The sequence below is a fragment of the Paramisgurnus dabryanus genome, chromosome 14 (genome assembly GCF_030506205.2).
Source record: "Paramisgurnus dabryanus chromosome 14, PD_genome_1.1, whole genome shotgun sequence".
Taxonomy (NCBI): domain Eukaryota; kingdom Metazoa; phylum Chordata; class Actinopteri; order Cypriniformes; family Cobitidae; genus Paramisgurnus; species Paramisgurnus dabryanus.
In genome coordinates, this window is record NC_133350.1 from 32,579,147 (window position 1) to 32,596,425 (window position 17,279).

The 17,279-nt window shown below is 42.7% G+C and overlaps 1 long non-coding RNA gene and 9 other non-coding genes across 10 annotated transcripts; all 10 read left to right on the top strand.

Moving 5' to 3' along the window:
* Nucleotides 1–1,115: 1,115 nt before the first annotated feature.
* On the top strand, nucleotides 1,116–4,523 carry LOC135747294 (uncharacterized). The gene is made up of 4 exons (XR_010531830.2): nucleotides 1,116–1,403; nucleotides 2,343–2,420; nucleotides 3,278–3,352; nucleotides 3,786–4,523. It is a non-coding gene; the product is annotated as an uncharacterized lncRNA (long non-coding RNA).
* Nucleotides 4,524–5,306: 783 nt separating this feature from the next.
* Nucleotides 5,307–5,378, top strand: trnah-gug (transfer RNA histidin (anticodon GUG)). The gene has a single exon. It is a non-coding gene; the product is annotated as a tRNA-His (tRNA).
* A 3,907-nt stretch (nucleotides 5,379–9,285) lies between these two features.
* Nucleotides 9,286–9,426, top strand: LOC135747404 (U4 spliceosomal RNA). Its single transcript, XR_010531908.1, has one exon. It is a non-coding gene; the product is annotated as a U4 spliceosomal RNA (small nuclear RNA).
* A 612-nt stretch (nucleotides 9,427–10,038) lies between these two features.
* trnak-uuu (transfer RNA lysine (anticodon UUU)) lies at nucleotides 10,039–10,111 on the top strand. Its single transcript has one exon. It is a non-coding gene; the product is annotated as a tRNA-Lys (tRNA).
* Nucleotides 10,112–10,216: 105 nt separating this feature from the next.
* On the top strand, nucleotides 10,217–10,298 carry trnas-aga (transfer RNA serine (anticodon AGA)). Its single transcript has one exon. It is a non-coding gene; the product is annotated as a tRNA-Ser (tRNA).
* A 1,363-nt stretch (nucleotides 10,299–11,661) lies between these two features.
* On the top strand, nucleotides 11,662–11,802 carry LOC135747396 (U4 spliceosomal RNA). The gene has a single exon (XR_010531901.1). It is a non-coding gene; the product is annotated as a U4 spliceosomal RNA (small nuclear RNA).
* A 1,573-nt stretch (nucleotides 11,803–13,375) lies between these two features.
* Nucleotides 13,376–13,448, top strand: trnak-uuu (transfer RNA lysine (anticodon UUU)). The gene has a single exon. It is a non-coding gene; the product is annotated as a tRNA-Lys (tRNA).
* Nucleotides 13,449–13,553: 105 nt separating this feature from the next.
* trnas-uga (transfer RNA serine (anticodon UGA)) lies at nucleotides 13,554–13,635 on the top strand. The gene has a single exon. It is a non-coding gene; the product is annotated as a tRNA-Ser (tRNA).
* A 201-nt stretch (nucleotides 13,636–13,836) lies between these two features.
* On the top strand, nucleotides 13,837–13,908 carry trnah-gug (transfer RNA histidin (anticodon GUG)). The gene has a single exon. It is a non-coding gene; the product is annotated as a tRNA-His (tRNA).
* Nucleotides 13,909–14,998: 1,090 nt separating this feature from the next.
* Nucleotides 14,999–15,139, top strand: LOC135747395 (U4 spliceosomal RNA). Its single transcript, XR_010531900.1, has one exon. It is a non-coding gene; the product is annotated as a U4 spliceosomal RNA (small nuclear RNA).
* The last annotated feature ends 2,140 nt before the right edge of the window (nucleotides 15,140–17,279 follow it).

Below are 17,279 nucleotides of genomic sequence, written 5' to 3' on the forward strand. Positions count from 1 at the left end.
TGCATAATCACAGGGTTATTACTGTGGTGTTTCATATGGAAAATAGTTCCTGTCTTAAAAAAGTACTACATTACCCAAAATGCATTGCATGTGTACTTCCGGAATGCACTACCAGACTAGAACAAGCGAAGAGAGATGGGTCCTCACTGCAGAACATGAGATCCAGGGGGCGGAGTTGGATCTAGAGCCAACTCCTCCCACTTTATATACTTTGTTCCGCCAAGTGAACCAGTATACCGGTATTTGCGTTGCGGTATTTGCGTTGTTGCAGCCCGCAATTAGTTGCAACCTGTGGTCGCCAACGTTTGCTCTTATCAGTTTAAGTCTACGTTTGATTAATAATATAGTCAAGAATGAATCATAATTTATTAAGTAATGATCACAGTTAGTGTAAGGGGAGGAATACGTTCCAGACAGGGTGATATCACTGAAGGGATATATTTTCGACCCGCTTGGCTGTACATTGTCACACTTATTACACATAAAAACACACATTTATTTGATATATTTTATTAGCACAATAAAAAAAAACGTAAACCATGTTTTGGAAACCCGTTTCCTAATGCCTGTAAGCAAAGACGCGTTAAAACAAATTCAAAGTCCCTACAAGATAAACATTCAATTTATTAATTTCTAAATAACTTGCCATATATATTTTAATATTTCTGCTAATTTATACTGTATACATTCATAGGTATTATACTGCATGTGGTAAGATTACTCGTAGTGCCCGAAATGTTTTACTTCAAAACATAGCAAAAACACTTACATTTCATCTTAAAGTCACAATTTTTTTGTAGTCATAAGTAAAGTTTGTTTTTCTGTCAAAATAATAACTTAATTTAGTTACAACTCAATGGGGAAATGGTAACAACACGTGTATGACGTGTCTTGTGGTAAAACTGCCGACCAATCAAAATGCAGTGGGAAGAGTTCCAGCTCCGCCCCTGGACCTGAATCCAACCCCGCCCCCTGGATGTCGTGTTCTGGAGTGAGGCGCTACTGAAGATGCAAGCGATATTGCCCTAGTATAGGTTCGAGTCCCGCAAGAGACATGAAAATTAAAGTGATGATAAACCTTGCAATAACTGGAGAACTACACTCTAAAAACTCCTGGGTTATTTCTTCAACCCATATTCTGGGTTATTTGTGTTGGGTTAAAATTATGGGTTATTTTTTCAGAGAGTAACCATTTTCTGGGTTATAGGGCTAATATTTTGACCCAATTCCTGGGTTGTTTGGGTTTCTGGGTTATTTTTCAAAGGTTAACCCATGTTCTGGGTTAACGCCCCGCCCCTCGCTGTTCTGGAATTTTCTCACAACAGTCGATTGAAATAACTGTCACCGGAGTTCGCGGCGCGCTCGATCCGTTTTGGCCTGGGCTTCTTCGTTGTGTATTCAAGGTAAGCAAGTATTTTAAGTGTCAATGTAACGTAAACTTTCTGTGTCCATGTCCCCGTTGCTTATCTCATTGTTATAATACCGGTAAAAATACGATAAGTACAGGGCAGCTATGACTTCGTGCAATGTTAAGGGGGTTAAGGGGGAACACCGGACGGGGAACACCGGACGGGGAACACCGGACGAGAAGCGCCGCGCCGTATATAAGACCACTCGAGGTATCCCGCACTTTCTCAGATTATGGCCAGCAATATTGTTATGTTTAAGGACATTATGGAATTAAGATATATCAGTACTATGTTATGATTGTACTGTATAATTAAATACAATCGTTGCTGAGTCTGCAGTCTGAACACTTTACCTCAGAGCGTCCGTAAACTGAATGAATTTAGGATATCACCTGAAAATCCAATATCAACCAATTTTCATGAAAGTAGCTCATTTCTGTAAATGAATGTAAAATTTAATGTACATTACAGCACATGGTGAAGTCTGTATATACATTAACGACAAATTTGAGACAAATAAGTGTAAATTTAAAACTATGTACATGGCGCTCGGCGCCGCAGACAGACGCAAAATGGCGCCGCCGGTACACACACATACTGTACCCTGTGTCTCTTCGTTCCCTATAGCTCGCGAGGTCGTGAATCAGTTTATCATGTACACAGGTTCGGGCACTGGTAAGGACTTTAGCTCGCTTGACATTGGGACACTGTTCACTTATTATCCTGTGATGTGGCTGCTTAAGCGTGTTGTGATCACTCACAGCTGTTACTCATCAACAACCGGCAAAACCAACCGTTGCGTTGCTTTGAGTTATGTTTACCAGCTGCACCATGCTTATAATATTATACAGTGCTCTACTGGCTGAAGTAGTGAGATTTAAAGAAGCAGGTCAAGTCTTCAAATTGTTGCTAACCTCTATATGTTTTCTCCAGGTCTGTTTAAATGGACAGCTTTGTCACTGACAAGTTAACTGAGTGGCGGCTGTTTGAGCTGACAGAGACATTTTTGAGGTGAGCTTTTTACTCTTATTGCCCTCATATCATCTCTCTATACCTAAACAACATTTTTCTTTAAAGGAAAACTACACCGTTTTTCAATATTTTACTATGTTTTTACATCAACTTAGACAAAATAATACATCCCTGTCTTTTTAATGCGTGCAGTACATCGTGTACAGCATGTCGTGAATGTGTTAGCATTTAGTCTAGCCCCATTCATTCCTTAGGATCCAAACAGGGATGAATTTAGAAGCAACAAAACACTTCCATGTTTTCCCTATTTAAAGACTGTTACATGAGTATTTAAACGAGTAAGTATGGTGGCACAAAATAAGAGGTGACGATATTTTAAGCGGATTAAAAAATGAGAACTATAATGTATGGCGGTAGTGCACTTAGTTTGCAGCACTTTGACCTCTGGTGCAGTAACATCACTCCTGTGAACTCTCTCATCTTTTTCAAAATCAGTGTGATGAGTTATGATGTTACTGCACCAGAGGTCAAAGTGCTGCAAACTAAGTGATCTTCCGCCATACAATATAGTTCTCATTTTTATCAGCTTAAAAAATTATTTAGTGCCACTAGATTTACTGGTGTAACTACTCATGTAACAGTCTTTAAATAGGGAACACATGGAAGTGCTTGGTGGCTTCTAAATTCACCCCTGTTTGGATCCTAAGGAATGAATGGGGCTAGACTAAATGCATTAATAACGCGCTGTACAAAGATGAACTGCATGCATAGAAAAAAGGATGTATTATTTCGTCTAAGTTAAGGTAAGAACATAGTAAAATATTGAAATACTTTTTCTTTAATAGGGCTTAAAGGGATAGTTCACCCAAAAATGAAAATTCTGTCATCATTTACAGGCCATCTACAGGGTTGAGAAGAAGACTATCCGGCATTCCACTGAATCCCTGACAGCGTTCATACACCAAATGTCTGTAAGTACAATGGACCAGTTTCTCAGCACTACTCTGAGAGAGAATATTCTTAATTCTATAACTATACTGTTCATGTGAAAGAAGGCTATACAAGGGACATGTTTCATGTGGAAGCTAAAGGGTGAATCCTGGTTTAAAAAACAACTTCAAGGTTCCTCGCAGTTGTATTTCAGTTTTGGGCGATGCCATCTAAGGTAGCAATCTGACTAAAAAGTTAAGTTAAAGATGTTAAGTTTTATTACTCAGTGGTTCTCAACCCACATTTTCTTGTACCCACTCAAAATGAAGACACCAATTAAGAACCACAGCTCATTTGGCTTCCTTGTACAGTTAGTATCAGCATTATAACACAAACTGGTAGTCTATTATCTTGCTTACAATTTACGTTCTACACAATATTCACTTTATATCTTTCTGTAAATGTCTGTTTTAGGTTGGAACAAATATGGTGGAATACAGTGGCGGCTCGTGACTGCTCATCAGAGGATGCGCTAATTCAAAATAAGTGTTCAGATTGTCACGTGTGTGGTTCCCTTTTCCAAAATATGTGTCCTGCGTGTCGAGAGATCCTGTGTACATCACGTGTTTTGTCAAAATAAGTGCCTGCTGCACACGCGTCAAAACCGTTTATGATAAAAGAGACGCTCATGTTTCTAAAATACACGCCAGACACTTCCTTAACAGTAAACTCCTATTATGCATGAGATTATGCGAGTATCTGGCAAACGCGAGGATCTCTTTTATCATAAACCCTTTAAACGCGTCTGCAGCAGGAACTTATTTTGACATGACACGTGATGCACACAGGATCTCTCGATGGGCAGAATACATATTTTAAAATTACAAACCACACACATGACAAGCTACATACATGTTGTGACGAACTTTGCATCGAGCATCCTCGAATAAAGAAGTCACCGGCCAGCACTGGTGGAATACCTTCAGCAATCGAAGCCGTTCCCCTCTGGGAGATCTCAAGCTGCACACAACCAATGTTTGAAGACTTAAAGCCTCAAGTTCAATCCAATTATTGAATGTTGTCAAATGTTTGAGAGTTGTTTATTATTCTATTTTTCCTTTCTAATGTTATTACAGTGTGACCTAAAATAAATAGGTCCAAGTGTGCATTTTTATATAGAATTTAATTGAATCCAATAAAAATTTAAAACTGCTTGAAGTGTGTAAGTGTCTGAATTTTTCTTTTCTGAAATAAGGCATAGTTACACAATTTAGGTTATCTTTGACCTTTGGTTAAAAAGGATCTACAAATTTCTGGGTTTTTCCACCCAGATATTGGGGTTGTTCTTTTGACCCAGAAGTTGGGTTATATTAACTACAATTTTGGGTTATTTTAACCCAGAAGTTGGGTCAGGTATTTAACCCAGAAGTTGGGTCAAAAAGAATAACCCATTTTTCTGGGTTGAAATAACCCAGAAATTAGTTGGTCCCTTTTTAACCCAGGAGTTGGGTCAAAAATAACCCATTATGGGTTGTTTTTGACCCAGGAGTTTTTAGTGTGTATGTGTAAACAATGTTGAGAAGATAAAAGAGTGGATAAAAATTGATATAGTGTACGTTTTTCTTCATTTTTTCTCCTTTTTCTCCCCTCTCTTTCCCCCCTCTTTCCTCTCTCTTTTCTTCTCTTCCCCCCCACAAGCAGTCCATTTTGCCCCTTTTTTGGCCGAGTGGTTAAGGCGATGGACTAGAAATCCATTAGGGTCTCCCCAAGCAGGTTCGAATCCTGCCGACTACGTCTACGGGCGTTTTCCTTTGGCTTTCGGGTCAGCTTTCGGACTCGATGATGGATTGGACTTTAAGAGGCATTTCGTTTAAGGTTTGCCGATGAACGTAAACAAAAAGTTGATTGAGACTTAGGAAAATCAATGCCAAGCGCCTTCCGGCCGACACACTAAGGCAGACCTGCAGGCGGCGTTCTGGTGGAGTCTGGTGGCATGCCGTGATCGTATAGTGGTTAGTACTCTGCGTTGTGGCCGCAGCAACCCCGGTTCGAATCCGGGTCACGGCAGTCCATTCAGGAAGATGGGTGGCTTACCGTTTGTGATCAGCTGCTCAACCCATTCTGTAAAAACTTAACCTCTTCTTACAAGTTCTTTTCGGCACACACCAAGCCCAGATGGTTCACCCCGACGACTCGTTGTGGCCGTCTTCTTAAGGCGATTGACTCGAAAGCCGTTGGGGTCTCCCCACGCACGTTCAAACCCTGCCGACTACGAGCGTTTGCTTCCCGGACGTTCTCTTGTTGGACGTTCCAGCTCACGAGGTGTTGTATTTCTGAAGCTCAAGTTGTTACCGTGGGATATGCGAAGGGAAAACTAAGCAGCCTTTTGTAGTTTCTCCTGTGTCTGTTAAACAAGCAGCCCTGTTGTGGAGTGATGCGCTTCCATTGTCATTTTGACCATATACAGCGCGTACAACATGAGACCAAAGAAGAGCTGGAACAGGTCGTTGTTTGGAACGAATGTGCATTGTGGCTAATCCTGTTGATCCTTACCTGAGCCATGTTCTGAGAGGTTAAGGATTAAGGCCCCACCCCTTTCTTTTCACAATTTCCATAATTCCCTGCCCCAGATTGTTGTCCTTAATTTAAACATGTTTTTGCACTTATGCTTTTCTTAATAGAAAGCGAAAAATAAATAAACTTCTCGTAAAGATCTCTTACCTGCCGAAAAGGCACAACATACAGCAAGATGTCACGGGGTGACGATCTTTCAGGGCGGAACCAAAAGTTGAGGAAGTTTTGGTTCCGCCCGGATGTTTCCGTCCAGACCGGAAAACGGAAACACCGGACATCCGGCAGATTCACGGAGGCTGTAATCAGCCGATTGGGCACAGCTGTGCCTAGTTGAAGAGATCGCCGGGCAATTGGATGATTATAGTACAGAGAGGAGTATATAAAGCACAGTTAGAACACAGTTAGAGGTGCTTAGTGTGTGCTGGGAAACGGAGCTGTGCTCGTTTTTGGACGTGGTGGCTGTCTGTGGTTCTCTCTCTCTCTCGTTGCAGTTTTGATTGTGGACCTGCTGGAGTGAACAGGAAAATCCTATGGGTCGAAAGGAACTTGTTTTAATCAATACTGAAGGAGTAAAGCAGGAAGAAAATTGACCTTCTGGTACAACGTAAACAAAGGCTATTCGCCGTGAGTATACCCTTTTTGTGTGGAGTAACTGGCAAAAGTTAACTTGTATAACTATTGGAAACCTCCAGGAGAAGGAGGGCGGCCCTACCCCTATAAGAGTGTGGTGGGCGAGCCGTGAGAAGTCCAACTTCAAACAAGCCACCGCAACGAGACTTATTGTGGTCGTATTTCCCATCGCCTTATCGTAGCCCAAGCGCAGTGGAGGACACCGGGCGCTTCCCTTGTTGTGGTGCACTTCTAGTGTGGTGAGTGAGACTGTGTAATAAATCTTTTTCACGTTTGGAGTGGTGCTGTGTATTGCTGTGGGTTGCTGTGTGTCTTGTAGACGAAGCCCCGCATTATCCATTTTCTTCCACTGGGCAGAGGACGGAGAGGCCAACGACTACAGAAACCACTGTTACTATAAATAGTGTGCTGTTTGGAGTACGAAGGGATGCAGACTAAGAGCTGTCCGTGACCGTGAGTAAACCATTGGAAACATTCGTGGTGTGAACTTACCTGTGTCTGCTTTGTCGCAGAGTCAGAGGCGAAAGGGTCCGCCGCCCCGTGGTCTCTACGAAAAGGGCGCCCCCGTCTAGGAATCGATCGGCCTATGGGCATTGGAGATAGGGCAGCGCTCGACCCGGTGAGGTGGTGTGTGACCTTCGCCCCTCTGCTGACCTACGGAGGAGAACCATATTTACCCAGAAAGCTGTAAACAGCAGAGCCGGTGAGAAACACTCGAAGTCTCAGTAACAGTGTCTTTGTGTTCTAGCGGCCACCTGTGGAGAGAGAGTAGAACGAGAGTGAATCATTGAAGAGCAAACTGTGGACGTGATACCTACCCAGAAAGCTGTAAGCAGCAGAGCTGGTGAGAATTACTCGAAGTCTCAGCAACAGTGCCTTTGTGTTCTAGCGGCCACCTGTGGAGAGAGAGCAGAACGAGAGTGAATCATTGAAGAGCCACCTGTGAACGTGGTACCTACCCAGAAAGCTGTAAGCAGCAGAGCCGGTGAGAAATACTCGAAGTCTCAGTAACAGTGTCTTTGTGTTCTAGCGGCCACCTGTGGAGAGAGAGCAGAACGAGAGTGCATCATTGAAGAGCAAACTGTGGACGTGATACCTACCCAGAAAGCTGTAAGCAGCAGAGCCGGTGAGAATTACTCGAAGTCTCAGCAACAGTGCCTTTGTGTTCTAGCGGCCACCTGTGGAGAGAGAGCAGAACGAGAGTGAATCATTGAAGAGCCACCTGTGAACGTGATACCTACCCAGAAAGCTGTAAACAGCGGAGCCGGTGAGAAATACTCGAAGTCTCAGTAATAGTGTCTTTGTGTTCTAGCGGCCACCTGTGGAGAGAGAGCAGAACGAGAGTGAATCATTGAAGAGCAAACTGTGCACGTGATGCCTACCCAGAAAGCTGTAAACAGCAGAGCCGGTGAGAAATACTCGAAGTCTCAGTAACAGTGTCTTTGTGTCCTAGCGGCCACCTGTGGAGAGAGAGCAGAACGAGAGTGAATCATTGAAGAGCAAACCGTGAATGTGATACCTGCCCAGAAAGCTGTAAACAGCAGAGCCGGTGAGAATTACTCGAAGTCCCAGTGACAGTGTCTTTGTGTTCTAGCGGCCACCTGTGGAGAGAGAGCAGAACGAGAGTGAACCACTGAAGAGCAAACTGTGAACGTGATACTTACCCAGGGAGCTGTAAGCAGCAGAACCGGTGAGCAATACCCGAAGTCCAAGTAACAGTGTCATTTGTGTCCTAGAGGCCGCCTGTAGAGAGCAAGGAGAAGCAACTAGGAAACAGACTGTGTAACGTGATACCCACCCAGAGAGCTGCAAGCAGCAGAGCCGGTGAGAGACACCTCAAGTGCAAGCTAACAGTGCTTTTGTGTAGCAGTGACTATCTGTGGAGCATAAGGAGAACGTGGACGGACGTACGACAGGGAACGTAAAGGCACGTGGGGCGAGGACCCCCTGCCGGCCCGAGGGAAGGTACACCGACAGTGGAGATCTTCCTTACCAGTCATACCCAAATTATTCTGCCTCCAGGACGGAAGAAGGAGGGCGCCACGGTTAGCAGGGTCCAGGCCGGAGCCTGACGTTCCCCTTTCTCCCCCGGCTTATGGTGGTTGGCACCCTTGCTGCCCTTGGCCTGTCTGCCGTGGCTGCAGTCTCCCTGGAGGGAGAAGAAGAGGCCTATTAGTTTTAATTTCCCCTTTTCCCAAATCCCCCATTCTTTTAAATATTTAACTAAATAAAGCTTGTTTTAAATTTTACTTACCTGTTCCCGTGTTTGTCTGGTCGTTGGGTTGGCTTTGGGGACCTCCTCGAGGTGGGAGTTGCAAAGGGGCGTGGCTTTAGTTTAGACCAGCCAGCCCCTGGTGGTGACAAAAGCAGTACCTTCTTCTTCATCTTCTTTTTCTTCTTCTTCTCTGTTTAATGGCGGGTAGCACCAACTTTAAGGTGCATTATTGCCACCTACTGTGTTGGAGTGTGAAGCAGAGTTTTCCCCACAAAAAAAACCCCCTACATTCTCTTAGTCAATCCTGTTATCTTTAAATAATGAAATAAACTCTCCAAGCCGTAACAGATTATATTCTCAGGGTTCAAGTCAACAATTCCCACTTGCCTAATTGCCCTCTGCAGTGTTTACCCTTTCCTCAATATACTTTCGACAAAAACAAAAAACATGCTCTAAAATTTGTACCTGAAGTCTAATCTCAGTTCTCATGGTGATTACCACCATGTCATCCAGCGTCCGTGAATGTGCACAGGAGAGGTCGTGACCTTTGCTGTCATTCTTTCGCAGAGGCAATATCGTAGCCTATGAGGTTTACCCGAGGCGTGATCATTGCTGGTTGAAAACTTTACCCAATACCCCGCCAGGATGACTTGAAATACAGTCAGCTTTGGCAATTTTTTCCAGTCTCTTAAGAGACTTACAAAGTCGTTGCAAAAGAAAGATGTCCCCTTGTTTTGGGGTTGCTCGTAATGAGATCAGGGGAATCGCAGGTTCATCCCAATAGTTGGTGTCACATTCATTTCAAGCTTTGATGGACGTGGACGTTGAAGATATCAAGATTGCGTTTTACAGAGTGTTCTTTACGTCATGTGTGATGATTTTATGGAGAAATGAGCAAATAACAAAAAATTATTTAGCTGGCTTTTCACAGGAAGGATCACGTTTTTGTCACATGTGCTTTATCTCGTGCAACTGGAGAGTCAGTTCATCATGTTACGCAGACACACCTACACTTACTCTAGCTTAGTAACGCTGCCTCTCTGATGACGTTTTGGAGGACAACTGCTTTTTCCCCAAGAGAAGAGTGTCTCAAGCTGAAGCAAGATTACTCCACTTAAAGAGCTCTTACATACTCTGTTAGAAGACTGAAGCAGGCTCCTGCTCATTTGTGGCATTCTAGTAACATTTACTCTGTCCGCAGACCGGCGAGTAATGAACAGGTCATGATAAAAAAAATCCCATCTTTGTCTGCAAGCGTTATAAGACCATAGGAGGCTTGAGACGGGAAGCTCTGGAGCTGAGACCTGAGCCCGGATAGCTCAGTCGGTAGAGCATCAGACTTTTAATCTGAGGGTCCAGGGTTCAAGTCCCTGTTCGGGCGATGACTGTTCTCATAAGATCCTATATCGGATTTTGTGCCGCTGTGTGAAAAGCTCCGTTTCGCTGGGAATGGCGAGAGTTAAACATATCACCCACCTGACAGCATGTAGTCGTGGCCGAGTGGTTAAGGCGATGGACTAGAAATCCGTTGGGGTCTCCCCGCGCAGGTTCGAATCCTGCCGACTACGTCTGCGGGCATTTTCCTTTGGCTTTCGGGTCAGCTTTCGGAGTCGATGATGGATTGGACTTTAAGAGGCATTTCGTTTAAGGTTTGCCGATGAACGTAAACAAAAAGTTGATTGAGACTTATGAAAATCAATGCCAAGCGCCTTCCGGCCGACACACTAAGGCAGACCTGCAGGCGGCGTTCTGGTGGAGCCTGGTGGCATGCCGTGATCGTATAGTGGTTAGTACTCTGCGTTGTGGCCGCAGCAACCCCGGTTCGAATCTGGGTCACGGCAGTCCATTCAGGAAGATGGGTGGCTTACCGTTTGTGATCAGCTGCTCAACCCATTCTGTAAAAACTTAACCTCTTCTTACAAGTTCTTTTCGGCACACACCAAGCCCAGATGGTTCACCCCGACGACTCGTTGTGGCCGTCTTCTTAAGGCGATTGACTCGAAAGCCGTTGGGGTCTCCCCACGCACGTTCAAACCCTGCCGACTACGAGCGTTTGCTTCCCGGACGTTCTCTTGTTGGACGTTCCAGCTCACGAGGTGTTGTATTTCTGAAGCTCAAGTTGTTACCGTGGGATATGCGAAGGGAAAACTAAGCAGCCTTTTGTAGTTTCTCCTGTGTGTGTTAAACAAGCAGCCCTGTTGTGGAGTGATGCGCTTCCATTGTCATTTTGACCATATACAGCGCGTACAACATGAGACCAAAGAAGAGCTGGAACAGGTCGTTGTTTGGAACGGATGTGCATTGTGGCTAATCCTGTTGATCCTTACCTGAGCAATGTTCTGAGAGGTTAAGGATTAAGGCCCCACCCCTTTCTTTTCACAATTTCCATAATTCCCTGCCCCAGATTGTTGTCCTTAATTAATTTAAACATGTTTTTGCACTTATGCTTTTCTTAATAGAAAGCGAAAAATAAATAAACTTCTCGTAAAGATCTCTTACCTGCCGAAAAGGCACAACATACAGCAAAGCAGTACCTTCTTCTTCGTCTTCTTTTTCTTCTTCTTCTCTGTTTAATGGCGGGTAGCACCAACTTTAAGGTGCATTATTGCCACCTACTGTGTTGGAGTGTGAAGCAGAGTTTTCCCCACAAAAAAAAACCCCTACATTCTCTTAGTCAATCCTGTTATCTTTAAATAATGAAATAAACTCTCCAAGCCGTAACAGATTATATTCTCAGGGTTCAAGTCAACAATTCCCACTTGCCTAATTGCCCTCTGCAGTGTTTACCCTTTCCTCAATATACTTTCGACAAAAACAAAAAACATGCTCTAAAATTTGTACCTGAAGTCTAATCTCAGTTCTCATGGTGATTACCACCATGTCGTCCAGCGTCCGTGAATGTGCACAGGAGAGGTCGTGACCTTTGCTGTCATTCTTTCGCAGAGGCAATATCGTAGCCTATGAGGTTTACCCGAGGCGTGATCATTGCTGGTTGAAAACTTTACCCAATACCCCGCCAGGATGACTTGAAATACAGTCAGCTTTGGCAATTTTTGCCAGTCTCTTAAGAGACTTACAAAGTCGTTGGAAAAGAAAGATGTCCCCTTGTTTTGGGATTGCTCGTAATGAGATCAGGGGTATCGCAGGTTCATCCCAATAGTTGGTGTCACATTCATTTCAAGCTTTGATGAGGCAGTGGACGTTGAAGATATCAAGATTTAGTGGTGGGCAGAGCGAGGCTTCGTGAAACACTGAAACAGTTGAATCAATTGTGCCGTTTGTTTCGAGGCTTCGAAACATCAATCCGAAACCGCCTCCACAGTGACACCTAGCGGTCGTTTGCATGTCTTTACATGAAGCAGCCTTGACAAGATTTTAGACGAGCGCTGACAAATTGTATCCCACATGTTGTTTGCTTGATACACAAGTGATAGAATGGGAGAGTGGATAGTGCTCTCGACTCTCATTCGTAGATCTTAGGATCGAACCTGGGAAATGTATGTGCTACGTCATCATAATGAAATAGTTTTGTTGTTGTTTTAACATCTGTTTGACAACTACATGAGCTTTTAGGCTCACAATTGTCGATAACTATAGGCTATTCAGGTCTATCTAATGAAAAAAAAAACAGAATAGAGATATACCAAATAAATAATAAGAGATTCATAAAATTTATCAAGCCATAATATGCCACATTGTTTACATATAAAGATCTTTATTCAAATATATAAATTGTTCTTTGTTGATAAACTCAACCAGCTTCTTTTTTACATATAATTTATCCAGCCCTTGAAAACATTCTCACACAAGGGACACTTGTTGCTGGCATGCATTTTTTGTAAGTAGCCTAAGTGTTACATACCTATGAGGAAAAATTACTTCTTTTCAGTAATTTATAGTATTTGATCTTGCCAAAAACGCATCTATGAGGTATTGTCAGTTTTGTTTCCTACCCTGTCAGTTTAAGATTCGAAGCAGATTCGACAGGTACGCCACCTTTCGAAATACTTGTGAAATGCACCGCTTGGTGTTTCGAATCACTTCATCACGTGACATGGGTGTTTCGAATCACATTTCGGAGCAGTGTTTCGAAACATTTACGCTTCGGGATCTCGACACAGTGTCGAAACGTCAGTTTCGCGGGAGCCATCCCTATCAAGATTGCGTTTTACAGAGTGTTCTTTACGTCATGTGTGATGCTTTTATGTAGAAATGCGCAAATAACAAAAAATTATTTAGCTGGCTTTTCACAGGAAGGATCACGTTTTTGTCACATGTGCTTTATCTCGTGCAACTGGAGAGTCAGTTCATCATGTTACGCAGACACACCTACACTTACTCTAGCTTAGTAACGCTGCCTCTCTGATGACGTTTTGGAGGACAACTGCTTTTTCCCCAAGAGAAGAGTGTCTCAAGCTGAAGCAAGACTACTCCACTTAAAGAGCTCTTACATACTCTGTTAGAAGACTGAAGCAGGCTCCTGCTCATTTGTGGCATTCTAGTAACATTTACTCTGTCCGCAGACCGGCGAGTAATGAACAGGTCATGATAAAAAAATCCCATCTTTGTCTGCAAGCGTTATAAGACCATAGGAGGCTTGAGACGTGAAGCTCTGGAGCTGAGAAGCTCTGCAGCTGAGACCTGAGCCCGGATAGCTCAGTCGGTAGAGCATCAGACTTTTAATCTGAGGGTCCAGGGTTCAAGTCCCTGTTCGGGCGATGACTGTTCTCATAAGATCCTATATCGGATTTTGTGCCGCTGTGTGAAGAGCTCCGTTTCGCTGGGAATGGCGAGAGTTAAACATATCACCCACCTGACAGCATGTAGTCGTGGCCGAGTGGTTAAGGCGATGTACTTGAAATCCATTGGGGTCTCCCCGCGCAGGTTCGAATCCTGTCGACTACATCTGCGGGCGTTTTCCTTTGGCTTTCGGGTCAGCTTTCGGACTCGATGATGGATTGGACTTTAAGAGGCATTTCGTTTAAGGTTTGCCGATGAACGTAAACAAAAAGTTGATTGAGACTTAGGAAAATCAATGCCAAGCGCCTTCCGGCCGACACACTATGGCAGACCTGCAGGCGGCATTCTGGTGGAGTCTGGTGGCATGCCGTGATCGTATAGTGGTTAGTACTCTGCGTTGTGGCCGCAGCAACCCCGGTTCGAATCCGGGTCACGGCAGTCCATTCAGGACGATAGGTGGCTTACTGTTTGTGATCAGCTGCTCAACCCATTCTGTAAAAACTTAACCTCTTCTTACAAGTTCTTTTCGGCACACACCAAGCCCAGATGGTTCACCCCGACGACTCGTTGTGGCCGTCTTCTTAAGGCGATTGACTCGAAAGCCGTTGGGGTCTCCTCACCCACGTTCAAACCCTGCCGACTACGAGCGTTTGCTTCCCGGACGTTCTCTTGTTGGACGTTCCAGCTCACGAGGTGTTGTATTTCTGAAGCTCAAGTTGTTACCGTGGGATATGCGAAGGGAAAACTAAGCAGCCTTTTGTAGTTTCTCCTGTGTGTGTTAAACAAGCAGCCCTGTTGTGGAGTGATGCGCTTCCATTGTCATTTTGACCATATACAGCGCGTACAACATGAGACCAAAGAAGAGCTGGAACAGGTCGTTGTTTGGAACGGATGTGCATTGTGGCTAATCCTGTTGATCCTTACCTGAGCAATGTTCTGAGAGGTTAAGGATTAAGGCCCCACCCCTTTCTTTTCACAATTTCCATAATTCCCTGCCCCAGATTGTTGTCCTTAAATTAATTTAAACATGTTTTTGCACTTATGCTTTTCTTAATAGAAAGCGAAAAATAATTAAACTTCTCGTAAAGATCTCTTACCTGCCGAAAAGGCACAACATACAGCAAAGCAGTACCTTCTTCTTCGTCTTCTTTTTCTTCTTCTTCTCTGTTTAATGGCGGGTAGCACCAACTTTAAGGTGCATTATTGCCACCTACTGTGTTGGAGTGTGAAGCAGAGTTTTCCCCACAAAAAAAACCCCTACATTCTCTTAGTCAATCCTGTTATCTTTAAATAATGAAATAAACTCTCCAAGCCGTAACAGATTATATTCTCAGGGTTCAAGTCAACAATTCCCACTTGCCTAATTGCCCTCTGCAGTGTTTACCCTTTCCTCAATATACTTTCGACAAAAACAAAAAACATGCTCTAAAATTTGTACCTGAAGTCTAATCTCAGTTCTCATGGTGATTACCACCATGTCGTCCAGCGTCCGTGAATGTGCACAGGAGAGGTCGTGACCTTTGCTGTCATTCTTTCGCAGAGGCAATATCGTAGCCTATGAGGTTTACCCGAGGCGTGATCATTGCTGGTTGAAAACTTTACCCAATACCCCGCCAGGATGACTTGAAATACAGTCAGCTTTGGCAATTTTTGCCAGTCTCTTAAGAGACTTACAAAGTCGTTGGAAAAGAAAGATGTCCCCTTGTTTTGGGGTTGCTCGTAATGAGATCAGGGGTATCGCAGGTTCATCCCAATAGTTGGTGTCACATTCATTGAGACAGGGGTAGCTGCAGCTTGGAGCAATGGGCGTGGCAAGAGGTAGGGGTGTGGCAGGAGGTAGGGGCGTGGTAAGAGGTTTCTCATTGGTCAAAGGAGCTTCCTCCTGGCAACTGCGTTGGCCAATCAGCCGTAACCATAGTTATACGTCATTTCCTTTAGCTAAAAAGAAATCGTAATTTTCTTTTGATGGAAAGAAGAAGATGGATATAATTCATGTGCGATATAATTTGATGGTCTCTTTGCTTGATGTCTTTTCAGCTTCGGGGATTATTTAATTGTTGTTGACAGATACATGTTACAGTGAGAAAAATTAATGACTGCATTTGCATCGAAGACATCCGAGTCGGCGATTTATGTTGATGTCCGTTCTGTGCTCTGTTGTTAGAATATCGCAAGATACAAAGCCATTTGCAAAGCCACAGACTTCGCGCGGTTCGCCATGAAGGGGGTCATTGTGCGTTCTATTTAGATAGAGAGTTTGATGGCTTCTGTTCGAAGGAATGAGTTTTGAACACAAGAACACAAGCCTTTGATGACAACTTCAATTGACGTTTCAAAAAAATTATTGTAAAAATGACTGAATAAATGTTTTTTGGATAAAATGGTGTTTGTTTTGCTTAATTGATTAATGTCACTTAAAAGAAGTGTATTAAACCGTTTTTACTTCATTTAATAATTATATGGTTTGATCAAACACGTATATGCCTTTATACAGCCAAAACATTTGCTGTACCATTTTTATAAAAAATAACATTACTTTTAGAGACATTTTTATCTTTAAAATAATAATTTGTTTTTTAATGATTTTTTAATTGTATTATTTAGTTCAAATACAGACATTTCAAGTATAATGCAATAAAAAATTATGAATACAAAGCAATGTAAATACAGCTCAAAATGTGTAAATCGGAGAATAACAAGTATAAAATGAAAAATACAAATGAATACAAAAATAAAAGTTTATGAGTCAAAGTAGTTATAGATATTTTCAAAAACTTTTTGTTTTGTTATCTCATGTTTGAAAGGGTTTCAAAGTATACTGCTAGGTCTTATAAAAGGTAATATATGAGGGTTTCTTTTATTTGTGTATTATGCATATAAAACGTCGACAAAATAATTTAATTATATACATTTTTTTCCAGAAAAATATGGGTTTTGGAAACAAAGTAAAATGTCATGAGGTTCTAAATTCTAATACTGGGAATTTCTATTTTAGGAATATCTATTTTGAAGTCAGTCCAAAATGAAATAGAAAAAGGGCAATACAAAAATAAATGTTTAATATCTATAATTGATGTTTTACAAAAAGTGCATTTATCACAAACATTATAAATGTTTTTAATGATTGATCCTGAAAAAGTTGCGGTGGTGATGACGTCATGTAACCCGCGCCATACAGAAGGTGTCGAAGGTAACGTACTTTTGAATGAATTCTCAATATCAATATTGTTATTTTAACAGTGAAAGAAATGTATTTTGTATAGTGTTATATATGCAGCTAAATGTTGTGCTATATGAAGAGTTGTCATTAGGGGGCAACAGTGTTCTATATTAGAGTGAGTTCTGTACTGAATAAAGCAGTAAAAGAAGTGAGTGAATCAGCAAACAGCGTGTGAGTGTTGCTCTATGTGTTACGATAAAATTGTTTATATACATACATCAGCAAGCAACATAGTATATAGTGATTAAGTTTATGGCTCGCTTTTATGCGGATCAGGAAGGTTTTCGCGTCCAATTGAAAAGACCTTACGGCACGCCCCATTCCTCGTGGCACGCCCCATTTCTTTCCGACCTCTTGCCACGCCCATTGCTCCAGCCTGCAGCTACCTCTACTTGCATTCATTTCAAGCTTTGATGAGGCAGTGGACGTTGAAAATATCAAGATTGCGTTTTACAGAGTGTTCTTTACGTCATGTGTGATGATTTTATGGAGAAATGAGCAAATAACAAAAAATTATTTAGCTGGCTTTTTACAGGAAGGATCACGTTTTTGTCACATGTGCTTTATCTCGTGCAACTGGAGAGTCAGT